Below are 17,163 nucleotides of genomic sequence, written 5' to 3' on the forward strand. Positions count from 1 at the left end.
GCCAGCTGTCAGGCCAGCACTGCCGCATCATCCTTGACTTCCCAAACCTTCTGGAATCCATTCAGCACCTGGGTGTGCAGTAGGGTTATCCCTGACAGAGGATTAAAGTAACTTCTCTGGGATACCATGGTACCTTCAGACAATGGCATGTGGTTTCGTTTGGCTACACAAAGGGTACTTGAGTGAAAAACATGGCTATAGAGGAGGGAAGAGTCAACATCTAGAAAGCGTTCTGAGCTAAACTAGTTAAAATTATAAGACAACAGCGCAAGAGTCAAAATAAGGAGCATCATGATTAGAATTGTCTTTTATAACAATCCCACTCAGATAGCACCATGAAGAGTAAGTGTGGGTGGGGACCAAAATGGAGGCAGAGAGACCAGTAAGAAAGTTGATGGACTGATGTATTTGAGAAGTGCACAAGCCTGGACGAGGCAACGATAGTGGGATCACAGAGAGAGAAAGGGAGACACATGATGAAATGGTGGGCCATACAGGGCTTCTGACAGGTTGGATATGGCAGTTGAAAACGAAAAGCCCCACTTGTACCCCAATGTTTATAGCAGCACTCTCAACAATAGCTAAATTATGGAAAGAGCCTAAATGTCCATCAACTGATGAATGGATAAAGAAATTGTGGTTTATATACACAATGGAGTACTACGTGGCAATGAGAAAGAACGAAATATGGCCCTTTGTAGCAACATGGATGGAACTGGAGAGTGTGATGCTAAGTGAAATAAGCCATACAGAGAAAGACAGATACCATATGGTTTCACTCTTATGTGGATCCTGAGAAACTTAACAGAAACCCATGGGGGAGGGGAAGGGAAAAAAAAAAAAAAGAGGTTAGAGTGGAAGAGAGCCAAAGCATAAGAGACTGTTAAAAACTGAGAACAAACTGAGGGTTGATGGGGGGTGGGAGGGAGGGGAGGGTGGGTGATGGGTATTGAGGAGGGCACCTTTTGGGATGAGCACTGGGTGTTGTATGGAAACCAATTTGACAATAAATTTCATATATTGAAAAAAAAAAAAAAAGAAAAGCCCCCAAATACAACAATAAAATTCAGTGAAACTAGAAACTTTAGGTCCAAATACGCTAAATCAACAGTCTGACGAATCTCAGAATGCTGTCTTCTATTGCCATTCTGAATCTCTCTACTGGACAATTTCTAAATTAATATTTCAGGAAGCTGGTCTACACTTGGACAGGAGCCTGCATGTCAAAACTGGGAGAGGGCTTAGAAAAGTAGCTTATAGTCTTCATACAAGTGAAAGAAAAGCTGTCAAACACTCACATCACTCTGCTGAGGTTTCTTCAAGAAATGCTCTTTGTCACTTCATGGCGCTCTGGTATATTGACCACCTCCATCCACTGTCAATCAAAAATGGGATCAAAAAAAGGAGACATGAAACATGAGGAATTTTCCAGCAAACTCTGTACCTTGAGAAGCAAGGAAACAAGATTAACTTGATTAATAACAGGAAAAGACAAAGATAAAACTCTCAAAGCATCACACTTCTCACTTTTCCAATCCCTCCCTTTATTGTACTCACCAAATGCTTTCTGATAAAAGTTTTTTTATGTGGTTGATTTTATTTTGTTTTATTCCAAAATAATTGATGCTTACGATATTGGTTAAGCACACAGAGGTCATCACAGAAGAGTCCTCAGGAAATTCATAACATGAGAGTGTCAGGGAATCATGTCCCAGAACATGTCAAGGACATGTGGACAGGATCCATCCTCTGTTTTGTTTGGACTCTTCTCCCGCAGCAACAAGAGTCCTGCCAAATGACCAGATTGGAATGGGGACAGGTCACTCTGTGGAGAATCAAGACATTTGAAATTCAGTCTCAGCTGTGCCGTGCAATCTCTCTAAGCCTTGGTTTCCTTGTTTGTGACAGGAGGAATTTATAATCATGGCCTCGTCAACCTCAAGGGGCTCGTGGGAGAATCTGAATAAGGTAAATAAAAACCTCTTTGTAAATTATAAAACACTACAGCAACATCAGCTTGTTGAATTATTATTCCTCTTATTATTGTCATCAGATGAGGTGTTGGGCTAGCTCAACTGGTGGGGTGTAGGTAGTATGGACCAAATCTATCTTTATTCCTGAAGTCATTCCCCAAACCCTAACCACCCTCTTCAGGTGAATTATTGTTGTGTGTCATTTTCACATAAGGTTATTTGTGGACACCAACGAGAGCTTAGAACAATAACAAATTGTTTCTAGTGCTCATTGTGCCTTGTTGACTTCAGAGAGACATTACGGAACATGTTTCAATTTGATTTCAACTTGTAGAACAATGGAACAATAAATGCAATGGCCCCTCTACTGTAAACTTGGCACATCTCTTTATTTAGAAACTGTCTGAAGAAAATTCGAGGAAGAAGCTTGGTTTATTCATAAGAACTAATATGTTTGCTTCTATTTTTCTCCTAGTTTGTGGCACTTCTCAATACATTGGTAAATCATCTGATTAAAACTCCTTGTGGGTAAAATGGGATTAATAAATTATAACTGAAATGGCTCAGTGAACTCCCTAACAATTGTAAATTACTCTTTGGTTTCCAAGTTTTTTCCTAATGCTCCAAAATAAACATTTCAGTAGTGTATCAGTGTAACTGGTGGTACTAATGCCTTCTGCTAGGTCATCCCATCCTCAAGAGAATATGCCAAGAAGGGAATTGATTATAATCAGAATTATATGCCACCACAGCTTAACTGTACTCTTATACTAACCTCTAGTTCTAAAATAATGCCTCCTATTTTTAAAATGCAGTTGGTATTTTTAAACAAAAGATAGAGCAGCAGTGAGAGGACAAGATGAGCCAAAACCAAAATGGATGAGTTATTTTAAAATCTAAAACAAAAGTGGCAAGTCAGGACATAAAAACCGTTGTGTCTAAACAACATGGCACATCTAAATGATGACGTATCTAATAATTATCTAAATGTTTGATGTTAATAATGTACTGAAATTCCAGATTATGGCTGAATTTCCCCTTCTTTTACTCAAAATCTAGTGGACTCGTGTAGACCTAGGTACATGCAGATAGGGAACGGCTGGTGTGTAACAAATGTAATCATAATATAATAGTCACTAATCAAGTCATCTTAGAATCACAAATTATAGAATGACAAGGGGGAGACTTCCGCCAGCAACATGGCGGACTAGACTTTTATAGAAACTGCTCCTGTAACAGCCCTAAAACTTAAAATTCTGCGTGAAATCTTTTTAAATTCTTTTTAATTCACGGCTGAGTTGGTAGGGAAAGAACTGTGTAAGAGCCAAAAGCAGACATTAGCCTACCATTACTCCAGGAGGTGTAGAGCCCAGGATTTCACAGGCCTAAGGAAGACTGGAAACAAATCTGTGAAAACAAGGTAAGATGGAAGACACTCGAATTTAATCTGAAACTCCTCCCGCTACCAAGGATTTTCACCCTTGGGAAATAGGAATACGTGACTCTCTTGACCTTGGCTGTGGAAGATGTTGGGAAAAAGGGTCCCTTAGAATTCCAAGATATAGAAGCAATCAAAGTGTCCATCAATAGATGAATGGATAAAGATGTGGTATATATATATATATATATATATATATATATATATATATATATATATATATATAATGGAATATTATTCAGCCATAAGAAAGAATGAGATCTTGCCATTTATGATGACATGGATGAACCTAGAGGGTATTATACTAAGTGAAATAAGCCAGACAGAGAAAGACAAATACCATATGATTTTACTTACATGTGGAATCTAAAAACTAGACAGGCCACCTGGGTGGATCAGTCAGTTAAGCTCCTGACTCTGGGTTTCCGCTCAGGTCATGATCTCACGGTTTCGTGGGTTTGGGCCCCACATCGCGCTCTGAGCTGGCAGCACAGAGTCTGCTAGGATTCTCCGTCTCCCTTTCTCTCTGCCCCTCCCCACTCACACTGTCTCTGCGTCTCTCAAAATAAATAAATAAATTTAAATAAATAAATAAACAAACAAACAAAACAGAAACAGACCCATAACTGGGTGGAACAAGAGAACAAACTAATGGCTGCAAGAGGGCAGGGGTGTGAGAGGATGGACAAAATGTTCAAAGGGGAGTGGGAGGTAAGGCTTCTGGTCATGGAATGAAAGATACAGCCTAGGGATTACAGTCAACGGTATAGTGTTGTAAGGTGCCAGATTGTAGCTACACTTGTGCCGAACACAGCATCATGCATAAACTTGTCTAATCACTTGTTGTACACCTGAAACTAATGTATCATTATGTGTCAACTATACTTCAATTAACAAAAAATGGCATGTCAAAACTCATAGAACACAACTGGAGACAGATTTGTAACTTTAGAGTAAGTATCAGAAAAGAAGACTATAAATCAGTGAGATAAACATCCATCTCAAGAAAGTATAAAAACATAGCGAATAAAAATAAAGCAGAAGGGCACCTGGGTGGCTTAGTCGGTTAGGCATCTGACTCTTGATTTTGGCTCAGGTCATGATCTCATGGTTTGTGAGCTCAAGCCCTGCCCCATCAGGCTCTGTGCTGACAGTGTAGAGCCTGCTTGAGATTTTCTCTCTCCTTCTCTCTCTCTCTCTCTCTCTCTCTCTCTCTCTGCCCCACCCCTGCTCACACTTGCTCTCTCTCCCTCTCAAAACAAACTTTAAAAATAAATAAAATAAAGCAGAAAATGTAAGATAATGAAAAGAAGAAATTAACATACCAGAAATAATACTTACAGTAGAAAATATTAACTAAGCCAAAACTTGTGTGCTGAAAAAAAGCTAATAAAACTTATCAATTCCTAGAGATATTAGCCAAAGAAAAAAGAAGAGATGAAATAGATAAATTCCTAGAAAAATAAATCTTATAAAAACTGATACAGAAGAAATAATAAATCTGAACAGTCTACAACAATTTGAAAGTCTGAGTCTGTAATTAAAAACCTATACCAAAAAAAAATCATAGTCTCAAGAAAGTTGACTTTACAGGACAATATTACCAAAGGATATACTAAGAGTGAACACTATCCAACATGGTTTATGACCATGTTGTTATGTTATGACCATATTACCAACGTAATAACTTCGTTATCAAAGCTTGATAAAAACATTGCAAGAAAAGAAAGTTACAAGAACCTCACTCATGAACATAAATGCAAGAAACCTTACACAATGTATTAGCGAAACAAATCTAGTAATTTATTTGAAAAGGCGGGGGGGTGGCAGTTACAAAAGAAACAAGGGAAAAGATTTTATTAATAAAGGTTAAAAACTACATTAGATTGCGCACAATAAGAAAACAAACAACACAATTAAAAAATGGGCCAAAGACCTTAACAGACACCTTGTCGAAGAAGACATACAAATGACAAACAAGCATATGAAATGATGCCCCACATCATATGTCATTAGGGAAAAACAAATTAAAACAACAATGAGATATCACTACACACCTGTCAGAGTGGCCAAAATCCAGAACACTGACAACACCAAATGCTGGCAAGGATGTGGGGCAACAGGTACTCTCATTCATTGCTAGTGGTAATGCAAAATGATGCAGTCACTTTGGAAGACAATTTAGCTGTTTCTTACAAAACTAAAAACATCCCTATAAATGATTCAGCAATTGCACACTTTGGTATTTACCCAAAGGAATGGAAAACTTTTGTGTGGTACTGTTCACACAAAAACTTGCACATGGATGTTTATAGCAGCTTTATTCATAACTGCTCAAACCTAGAAGCAACCAAGATGTCCTTCCATAGGTGAAAGGATAAACTGTGGTCCATCCAGACAGTGGAATATTATTCAGTGCTAAAAATAAATGAGCTATCAAGCCCTGTAAAGACATGGAAGATCCTTACATGCATGTTGTTAAGTGAAAAAAGCCAGTCTCAAAGGCTGCATACTGCATGATTCCAGCTATATGACATTCTGGTGAAGGCAAAACGATGGAGACAGCAAAGTGATCAGTGGCTTCCCGGGGCCTGGGGAGTGAGGGGTGAACAGGTGGAGCACTGAGAATTTTTAGAGCAGCGAAACTATTCTGTAGGACACTAAATTGGTGGATACATGTCATTACACATTTGTGAAACCCATAGAATGTATAACACATAGAGTGAACTCTCATGTAAACTATGGACTTGGGTTAATAATAATTTATCAATTTCGGTTCAGATGTAACAAATGTACCACTCTAATGAGAGATGTAGTCATCTATAGTCACGTGACAAGAAAGATCTGATGAACCTGAAAAAAGTCCTCTGAATTGGTCAAGGTCTGATGCAATGGGACATGGCAGCCTGCATCCTGGGAGCTGAGAGGAAGTTTGGGCTTTATTATCTAAGAATCAGCCTTTGACTTGCTCCTGCCCACTTCTAGGTACATGGCCTTGGGCAGTTATGCAATTACTCCCAGCCTCCACCATCTTCAGCAAAAGAAAAGATTCCTTAGAATAACATCTTATGAGTATTTAATTTATAACACAAGATCCCCTCTGTCAATGGGAATCACAAATCTGAGACCAAATGAACCAATAAAAATGTTGTTCACGGTTCTTTTTCTGAGATCTGTATAGCACATCTAATGACACTTTCGTAGGGAGACTTCTCTGAAATCAACTGAGGAAATGAGCTAGAGACAGATGGCCAATAACATTCAATTGGTGAAATACTTCAATTAGTTGAATTTTCATGTTTTTATCCTTATCTTTTTATCTCTTAAAGTAACTATTTCTAAATTGATGGTACTATAGACACCATGAAGTTATTCATCTTCAGAGTTTCTGTCTGGCAATTTGATACAGTGTCAAGACCATTTCAGTTTCTTAATTTCCTTCGTATAGCAATCACTTAAATAATTGAAACAAATTTTAAAAGTCATATCCTTCCCTATTTATTCATAATTATCCAATCAATTGAAGTACTTTCCTGTAACTTCAACCATAATATAATAAGTGCTATAATCAGATAAGTTTAAAGTTTAATCAACCCAGACTTCTATGTCTATGGAAATGTTTTAGTAATCTAAATTAAAATCACCTACGATAATTCACTCGCTCCTCTCAATGGTATTTGGTGGTTCAAGGAGGCGTACATGTCATGGGGTTAGCATTCAATGGCTTTGTATTGTATTAGGCAAAGTCACTTTCTTTAAGCATAATGTAAATTGCATTTTAATACCTCTATAGATTTCTACACTGGCAAGAGGAAAGCATAGCAAAATTTATACATAAATTTGAACAGAACTGTTCAGTGCTATTCATCGTTACATCTCCATATTTTAAGGATATGAATTTGCTTACTTAAAAGCCATCTGATGAAATTCTAGTGCTTGTAGTTTGAAGGGCAAATAAGCTTGATCTCATTAGAGTCCATGGTGACATAGTCAAAGAAAGCATATGCACACGAATTGTTTGTGCTTTGGGAATACTCCACTCTTGTAAAAATCCAATTAGATTTTATATATATATTTATATATATATACATAAATATATATATAAAATATAAAATATATATATTTATATAAATATTTATATTATATATGTATATATATAAAATATATATAATGTATTATATACATATATATGTATATACATATATATACATATACATATATATGTATATAATACATTATATTATATACATTACATATATAATACATTTTTATATATATATATATATATATATATGCATGCGAAAGCATATGCATGCGAATTGTTTGTGCTTTGGGAATACTCCACTCTTGTAAAAATCCAATTAGATTATATATATATATATATATATATATATATATATATATATATTATGTATCATATACATATATATGTATATAATACATTGTATTATATACATTACATATATAATACATTATATATATATAATCTAATTGGATATAGAATGCATTATATATAATATATATTATATGATATATTATAATTGTTATAATTAATAATATATTATATTATATATATATAATATAATATATATAATACACAATAGATTACAGACACACACACTGAGAGATATATTATTCAGGTCTATAGAGCTACTGGAGGCCAAAGTCTACTAAATCAGGAAGCCACTTCTGTATCTCAGTACACAGTCGTATCAAATACTGTGAATTGATTGCTGCTTTTTTCCACTTATACGTTCTATGAACATTTGGAAAACATAGGCAATGATAAGGAGAGAACAACAATAATTTGTAAACCCATTTACTATTAAAATATACTTATCTTTAACATTTTGAACATACAGAAGAGTATAAAAAAAGGCAACAAGAATCGCCTGTAATAATATCCAGAGATAATCACTTTTAACAGTTTGATATAAACACATATATATGTACATACGCATATGTATGCAAGGACTTACGTATATCAGTGTTTTAAATTGGGATTTTATTACTATATATGCAGCTTCTTACCTGGAGTTTTCCACTCAAAATTATACCATGAGTTTTCTTGTCACATTATTAAATTTATTTCCAAAACATGTTTGTTGCTGATGGCTATAAAATATTTCTATTAGACTATAAACTTCATGAACAAAGGGACTATATCTTGTTCATACAGCCAGTACCACATATGCCATAATTTATTTAACCATTTTCCAATTGTTTCATGTTTAGGTCATTTCCAAATTTTCACTGCCATAAGTATTACATTATTAATGCATGAATTTTCCCACTACTTCCCCTTTGCTGACAGCTTTTTTAGTCTCTATCTCCCACCCTCAGAGGGAGTCCGGCTTTGCCTAATGATGCTTGGAGATTTTGTGATGTAGATTTGGAAGGAAAGAGGTGAAGTTGAAGTTGAAGAGTAAGAGGTGTGTGGTCTAGGACCCGAAGAAGAATCTTCTGAGAATTTGAGGATAAGATGTGGGAGTAGCTGTGGAAGAGGAACAGATGGGAGACAAGAGGAACCGCAGTGGTCTCCATAATGTCCTCCCTGTGCTTTTCAAATGCCAAGTGTGAAAACTGAAGTGGAATCAGTTTTTTGTATTCTTTTGTTCCTTTTGCCTGCCCAGCATTCATTTTAGTCTTAATCTGTTAATCTTTAAAAAAATTTTTCTAATGTTTATTTATTTTTGAGAGAGAGAGAAAGGAAGGGCCAGAGAGAGAGGGAGACACAGAATCCGAAGCAGGCTCCAGGCTCCGAGCTGCCAGCACGGAGCCCGATGCAGGGCTCAAACTCATGAACCGCGAGATCATGACGTGAGCCGAAGTCAGGCATTTAACCAACTGAGCCACCCAGGCGCCCCTTAATCTGCTTAATCTTCAGCATCTAACTTCAGCTCAGGTCATGATCTTGTGGTTCATGGATTTGAGCCCTACACTGGGCTCTGCTGTCAGCACAGAGCTCACTTGAGATTCTCTGTCCCTCTCTCTCTCTCTGCCTCTCCCCTGCTTGTGCTCTCTCTTCATCAAAAATAAATAAACATTAAAAAAATTTTTTTAAATAATTTCCCTAAGGAGGAAAAGTTTTTTTTGAGCCTGGCATACATAGGGCAATTCTTAGACAATAATATTCAACTGTGACATTAGAGTAACTGTCATCGGTTAAAATTTAACTCAGGTATGGCCAACTCAGCCAAATATTTGTTGTTGTTGTTGTTGTTGTTGTTGCGAGACTTGTTGAGCTGCTTGAAAAATACATTCTTTACCAAAATATTCATAAAATATTTAATTAGTATTTAACCCAAAATATGATATCTATTTCAAGAAGAACAAGCACAAAATTAACTATAGATAGAATTTTTTAACAGGTAATACAAAAGTGTGACCAAACACTTTTAATAACATTAAATTGGAAAGTCCTTCTTACCTTGAAACCGAAGTCAGAAGAAAATGAAAAAGCTTTTTTTTTTTTTTAAGTCACCTGGTATAATCATGTGAGCAAATCTTTAAAAACTAGATGGAATAAACTTCTCTACTGAGCCCTGAAACAGTTTAAAGAAAAAAAAGATACATTCCAAATACGTGTTAGAAGCAACATGGCATTATTGTCAAACCTTAACAAGAAGAAAGCTACTAACCAAACTCACTTGTGTTGATCAAAGCCATCCTAGACAAAACATTAGGAGATAGAACTGAATGAAATACTGAAAGGATAACAGATCATGAAATAAGTGCAATTCATTCTAGACTGCAAGAGCCATTTGACATTACTAAATAAACTCCCATATTATTCTTGCTTAGCTACCCAAAACATGTCAGATTCCAAATCTATTTAAGATTTTTTTAAAAAGCTTGATGTAGGATTAAATGGATATTGCCTGAATGTTAAAAAAAACAATACAGCCTGGGGCGCCTGGGTGGCTCAGTCGGTTGAATGTCCGACTTTGGCTCAGGTCACGATCTCACGGTTCGTGGGTTCCAGCCCCGCGTCGGGCTCTGTGCTGACCGCTCAGAGCCTGGAGCCTGTTTCGGATTCTGTGTCTCCCTCTCTCTCTGCCCCTCCCCTGCTCACACTCTGTCTCTGTCTCTGTCTCTCTCTCTCTCTCAAAAATAAACATTTAAAAAACAAACAAACAAAAAACCCAATACACAATGTAACTCTAAAGCCAGCGTTATGCTTAGTGGCTAAATAATGGGAAGTATTTCCTTTAAAGTCAGAAATAAGGTAAGAATATCTTAGATCAGCACAATTATTTAATACTGTTCTCAACATCGAAGAAAATGCAATTAATCAAGCAAATGAAGTGAAGCATGCATATCTGAAGGGAGAATGCAAAAGTATTAGTATTTTATACATGTGAACTCCTGGAAAACAAATTGCAAAATTTTTGGAACTGTTAAGAGAATCAGGAAGATAGCTAGTTTCAAAATAAAGATACAAAGATGCAATTGCTCTTTTCACATACCAACCATAACAGTGAGAAAACTACCACATTTAAAATAGCAGCTCACAACAAAAACTCAAATTGAAAAAAATTAAGGAGATATATGCATGCCCATTGTATTCAGCAGTAATAGTAGTAACCGCCACAAGAACAACATGGATGGTCCTGATATAGGAAAAGACACACTGCCAAGGAGCAGGACAGAAAATTCCAGAAACACTCAAGTATTATGAGAATTCAGAGTAAAATAAATGTGGCATTTCAAGTCACAAGGGAAAGATTTGTTATTCACTAAATAATTTGGGACAACCGGCCAGCCACTTTAAGGAAAAGTCAAATTTCACACATTAAATTCCAGTTAGATAAAAAGCATTCATAAATGTAAAAAATGTAAAAAAAAATTATGAGAAAACACTTCTGATATAAGGGTGGAACATGACTTTCTTAACTTGACACCAAAGCCAGAAACTATAGGAAAAAATTTACATCGAAGTTAAATATTTCCTGGCAGCAAAAACAAAAACAAAATACCACAATTATGGAAGTTTGAGAGAGTTAGGAAAAACTATTTAGTAACACACATGATGGACAAAGAATTACTACCACTGTATGAAGAGCTCTTACAAATCAATTATAAAAATAAAAATGGTCAAAGACTATAAAATAGTCAACTTACAAAAAAATAAGTTAGACTAGGCCAAAAAAAAGACCTGTTCAGTTTCATTATTTTCTAAAATGCAAATAAAAACAAGAAACACATTTTTATGGTAAGCTCCCCCTCCCATTTCTTTTATTGAGGTATAACTGACATACAACATTACATTAGTTTCAGGTATACAACTTGGTGATTTGATATTTGTATATACTGTGAAATGAGCGCCACAATAAGTCCAGTTGACATCCTTCACCATACATAGTTACAGAATTCTTTTTTCTTATGATGAGACCTTTTAAGATTTACTCACTTAGCAACTTTCAAATATGCAATACAGTATTATTAACCATAGTTACCATGCTATACATTACATCTCAATGACTTATTCATTTATAAGTGAAAGTTTGTACCTTTTGCCTTCACCTATTTCACTCACAATGAAACCCCCACCCTGGAAACCACCAAGCTGTTCTCCACATCTGTGAGCTTCTTTTTTGTTTATTTGTTTGCTTGTTTTTTGTTTTTTTGTATTTATATTGTGCATATAAGTAGATTATATAGTATTTGTCTTTCTCTCTCTGACCTACTTCACTTAGCCTAATGCCCTCAAGGTCCACCCATGTTGTTGCAAATGGCAAGATTTCGTTCCTTTTCACGGCAGAATAATATTCCGTTGTGTATATATTCCACATTTTCTTTATTCATTCATCTGTCAGTGAATGTTTAGGTTGTTTCCATATCTTGTCTATTGCAAATAATGTTACAATAAACATGGGGTGCGTATAACTTTTTGAGTAAGTATTTTTGTTTCTTGCAGATAAATACCTAGAAATGGGATTGCTGGATCACATGATAGTTGTATTTTTAATTTCTTAAGGAACTCTGTACTGTGTTCCACAAAAACTGTTATCAATTTACATTCTCACTTAATAGTACACAAAGGTTCCCTTTCCTCCGCATCCTTGCCAATACGCATTGTTTCTTACCTTTTTGACAATAGCCATTCTAATAGGTGTGAGGTGATAACTCATTGTGGTTTTTGATTTGCATTTCCCTGACAATGAGTAATCATCGTTTTTTCACATATCTTTGGTCATCTATATGTCTTCTTTGTAAAAATGTCTTCAGATCTTCTGCTTATTTTTAAATCATATTTTTTCTATTGAGTTGTGTGAGTTCTTTATATATTTTGGATACTAACCCCTTACCATACACATGATTTGCAAATACTTTCTCCCATTCAATAGTTGGCCTTTACATTTTGTTGATGGTTTCCTTTTCTACTTGGGTTTGTTTGTGTTTTTTGTTTGTTTTTGTTTTTGTTTTGCTTTTGTTGCTTTTAATTTTGGTGTCAAATTCAAAATCATCTCCAAGACTTATGTCAAGGAGCTTATCGCCTATACTTTCTTCTAGGAGTTTTATAGTTTCATGTCTTACCTTCAAGTCTTTAGTCCATTTTGAGTTAATTTTTGTGTATTTTTGTCCCATTTCCTTTTGTGTTTGTGGCTGTCCAGTTTTCCCAACACCATTTATTTAAGAAATTGTCCTTTCCCCACTGTATATTCTTGACTCCTTTGTCATAAATTAATCACATGGGTTTATTTCTGGGCACTCTATCGTACTCCATTGATCTATGCGTATTTTTATGCCAAAACCATGCTGTTTTGGTTATGATAGCTTTGTGATATAGTTTGAAATTTGGGAAAGCAATGCCTTCAGCTTTATTCTTGTTTCTCAAGATTGCTTTTGCTATTATGGGTCTTTTGTGGTTCTCTACAAATTTTAGTATTGTTTTCTCTATCTCTGTGAAAAATGCCATTGGAATTTTGACAGGGATTGCACTGAATCTGAAGATTACTTTGGGTAGTATATAATTTTAACAATATTAATTCTTCCAATCCATGAGCACAGAATATCCCTCCACTTATTTGTATCTTCTTCAATTTCTTTCATTAATGTCTTATAATTTTCAGTATACGGGTCTCTCACTTCCTCGGTTAAATTTATTCCTAGGTATTTTGTTCTTTTGGATTCAACTATAAATGGGATTGGTTTCTTAATTTCCCTTCATGACAGTTCATTATTAATGTAGAGAAACACAATGGATTTTTGTACTTGATTTTGTATCCTGCAATTTTTTTAAAAGAAATCTTTAAAAACCATAATATTGGCATTAGATGAATGACTAAAGCCAGATGTTGGTGTAGAGGAGGCAAATTTTTACCACCCCTATTAGAGTTTCTCAGCTGACATAAGACAGATTAACAGGAGAAACACACACACATTTATATTATTTTACATGACAGAAGAGTCCTCATAGGGATTGAGACCAAAAGAACTGGTAAAGTTCCTCTGAACTTTACCAAAAGAACTGATAAAGAACCTCTATAGTAGGTTGAACAATAAGAGGCAATTGTAGCAAAGTAACTATATGGAGTGGCCAAAGGAAGATAAGATGTATTTGAACAAGGTCTGCTGGAACAGATTTCTTTCTGCTTCAGTTCCTTGTCACTGGTGATAAAAATGTTCTCCTTTCTCCCGGTACAGGGTGGACACCTTTCACATGGAAGGTTTATCTCCTGCCTTCAGAAATAAAAAGGAGGGTCAGAATGCCCTCTTGTATCTGCCATTTCTCAAGTGCCTTTAATTCAAAATAATCAACATACCAAAGCAGCACACTTTGGGGTGATATGTTCTCCATTCCTTTGGCAAAGGAGACAGAAAATAGGCATTTTCAAAAGCTGCTGCTAGAAGTCTGAATGGATACAACTTTTCTGGGAGGCATTTTTATCAGTCCATACCACAGTTCTATTTGGGGAAATCTATTCAATCCAATAATCTTGTATCTAGAAATTCTCCACAAAGAGGTAGTTATACAATAGGAAAAACATATGTGCATAAATACGCCTGATGTTTTAATAATCATAAAAGCAAAACCAAAATGATAAAGCTAAACAAAATGTCCATCATTTAAATGACTGGCTAAGTAAATAAGATATTCTGCTATCATTAAAAAATTAGGTAGTGTTTTATCTGCTGAGGTACAAACATGAAACCAACATGTTTTCAACTGAGGGGAAAAGAAAGGCTGCAACGTAGGATGAACTTATTTATAAAGCATGCATATGCCCACATTTCTATACGTGTTGTCTATGTACATTTAGAAATCTGGAAGTTTATCTCTGGATGATGACATTTTGGTGATTTTATTGGTTTTTTTTTTTTGCAATTTATGTTTTATTTTATTTTTATGTTTTTGATAATGTGCATGTATCATCTTAATGACCAAATATTAAGCTTTTTCAAAATAAGTCACCTTACCTACCAGTTCCTTAACTCTTTTTGTTGTCTTTGTCCCTCCTTTGCACCAATTTGACCACATTTTTTTCAATGCTAAATTGCATACGTTTTTTTCCTACTGCCATGCATCTCAAAATAGATGGCATTTCACAATTGCTGTTGGCCAGGGGACCAACATGACATGGGTGTCATTGCCTGTGTATGTGCAAACTTGGTCATGGTTATTCATATTGCCATGACTTCCAGTACAAACTCTGTTGAGTTTAATTGACATTTAAAATTGATTTGGTTAACACTGCTGTTTAATTCATCACCTCAGAACTCGGAGGCTTAAAACAACAACAATCACTTTATTATTTCTCACAGTTTCTGTGGGCCATGAATTCAGGAAGGGCTTGGCTGGGTGGTTTTGGTTAAGCAATCACTCATGAGATTGCAGCCCTTTAGAAGCCGTAACCAAAAGAGCAGAGGTTGGGGAAGCAGGATCAGCTGGCAACTGGCAAAGCATCTTTCTCTCTTCATGTAGTCTCCGGGATTTTCCACGTGATCCCTCTGGAGGCGGGGGGGTTTGGGCTTCCTCACAGCACGGCAGCCACAGACCACTGAGGCTGTTAACACGGAGGCTCTGGGCTCCAGAGCAAATATTCCAGCCAGCCAAGTGGCATCCATATCACCTTCTCAGACCTAGCTTCAGAAGTCATGCAGAACTGATGCTTTCTATGGGTTACAGGCAAGTCACAAACTAGCTTAGATACAAGCAGGAAGAAATTAGGCTTTCCCTCTTGATGTGGAAGTAGTTAAGGTTCTAGAAGCACATGTGGGACAAGAACTATTATCGTGGCCCCTGGGAAAAAAAATACCTAGTACAAAACGTTTTCAAAGAATTACACTATTATTTAGCATTGAAGCATAAAGTTTTTATTTATTTATTTATTTATTTATTTATTTATTTATTTATTTATATTTTTGAGAGAAAGAGAGAGTGGGAGGGGGGTGGGTAGAGGGAGGGAGGGAGAGAGAATCCCAAGTAGTCTCCATGCTCAGCAGGGAGCCTGACATGGGACTTGATCCCAAGACCCTGGGATATGACCGGAGCCAAAATCAAGAGTTGGACGCTTAACCGACTAAGTCACCCAGACGCCCCAGAATAATGCTACATCTTACAACTAATGGCATATTAGAACAGATTATGTAATGAAGCACAGCTTTAGAACTGACTGATTTTCCTTTACTTTACATGTCAGCAAGATGAACGAAGTCAAGCCTGTCCAAGGCCTTCCCACCGTGGGGAGGGGCTGGTGGAGCTGGGAGCCAAAATATGACATCAGGAATATTCCATGTTGTAGACGGGCACGGGCGCTGGACTGTGGGGGCAGTGATCCACTGTCATATTTTCTATGTCGTAATTCTCTTGTGCTATAGACATACATTCAATGTTTGCTCCTTGTAACAGCCTGATCTTATCTCTGAAATAAGCAAGGCCCAAACCTACCTGTATCGTGTAGCAGAAATAGAAGAGCAGTGAGAGGGAGAAAATGGTTACCAAACAGCAAGAAGTGACCTAAGAAGGGTGGACAGTTGATGGAAGTGATGAGGAACGGTCTACACGGGGTAAGGAGGGGCACGGGTGATTTCTTACTTTGGGCACACTGAAGACCTATTGGCCACCTATAGTTTTTTGCACATGTACTCCATAAAGTAACTACGCAGCCACTTGAAGATTTCTCAGATACCTAGGGAGGGAAAGATAATGAGGACAGGACTCCCTGCTGCCACATGTGACTCAGGGTGTCAAAGGAAAGGACAGATCCCTGAAGACTGGGGACACCTGGGCTTCATATAGTTTTGAACCTAATTAGGTGAACCTATTTCTTGAACACTTTTATGTAGGAGTCCAATCTTAGCACTTCCCTGAATGCTAGTGGTGGGAATCTTAGCACATCCCAGCATGCCAGTGATGGGAAGCAAGCCAAACTTCCCAAATCTTCTCGGAATCTGCTTAACAATTTTAGCAACTTCAATTCTGCCAGATATACCACAGGTACATTGCACTGAAAACCAGGCATATTCTTTTCAAGTAGGAATGGTTAAGGGACACGTTTGTGCTTTTGTCTGATCAGTTACGGATTCTTCTGAAAGTTACCAAAAAGGAGTGTGCAGACTCTATTTGGTTGTGGAAAGCCACTTTATAAAAATTCAGTAAAACCTTTTTGGAACAAAAATATTATTTCAAAAGATGACCACCAAGTGAATTTCAATAAAAATAAATCCTATTTTTTCCAATAATTCTAATTATTGAAATGTGTCAAGAAGGAGAAAAAAAGGAGATTATATTACCAAAAATAAAAG

The 17,163-nt window shown here is 36.3% G+C and overlaps 1 protein-coding gene across 25 annotated transcripts in view; it reads right to left on the bottom strand.

Annotated features, from left to right (window-relative positions):
- Positions 1 to 17,163, bottom strand: part of HTR7 (5-hydroxytryptamine receptor 7) — a 154,391-nt gene that overhangs the window by 40,336 nt on the left and 96,892 nt on the right. For 18 of the 25 annotated variants that reach the window (XM_042960412.1, XM_042960430.1, XM_042960431.1 and 15 more), the window contains 3 exons: positions 3,320 to 3,380; positions 1,632 to 1,825; positions 1,299 to 1,375 (listed from right to left, as the gene is read on the bottom strand). The gene's annotated coding sequence lies outside the window, so the exon portion shown is untranslated. Of the gene's footprint in view, positions 1 to 1,298; positions 1,445 to 1,631; positions 1,826 to 3,319; positions 3,381 to 15,179; positions 15,659 to 15,911; positions 16,548 to 17,163 lie in introns of those variants that run through there. The other 7 variants (XM_042960407.1, XM_042960406.1, XM_042960416.1 and 4 more) reach the window with 7 other exon arrangements.

Source organism: Panthera tigris, chromosome D2 (genome assembly GCF_018350195.1).
Source record: "Panthera tigris isolate Pti1 chromosome D2, P.tigris_Pti1_mat1.1, whole genome shotgun sequence".
In the NCBI taxonomy this organism is placed as follows: Eukaryota; Metazoa; Chordata; class Mammalia; order Carnivora; family Felidae; genus Panthera; species Panthera tigris.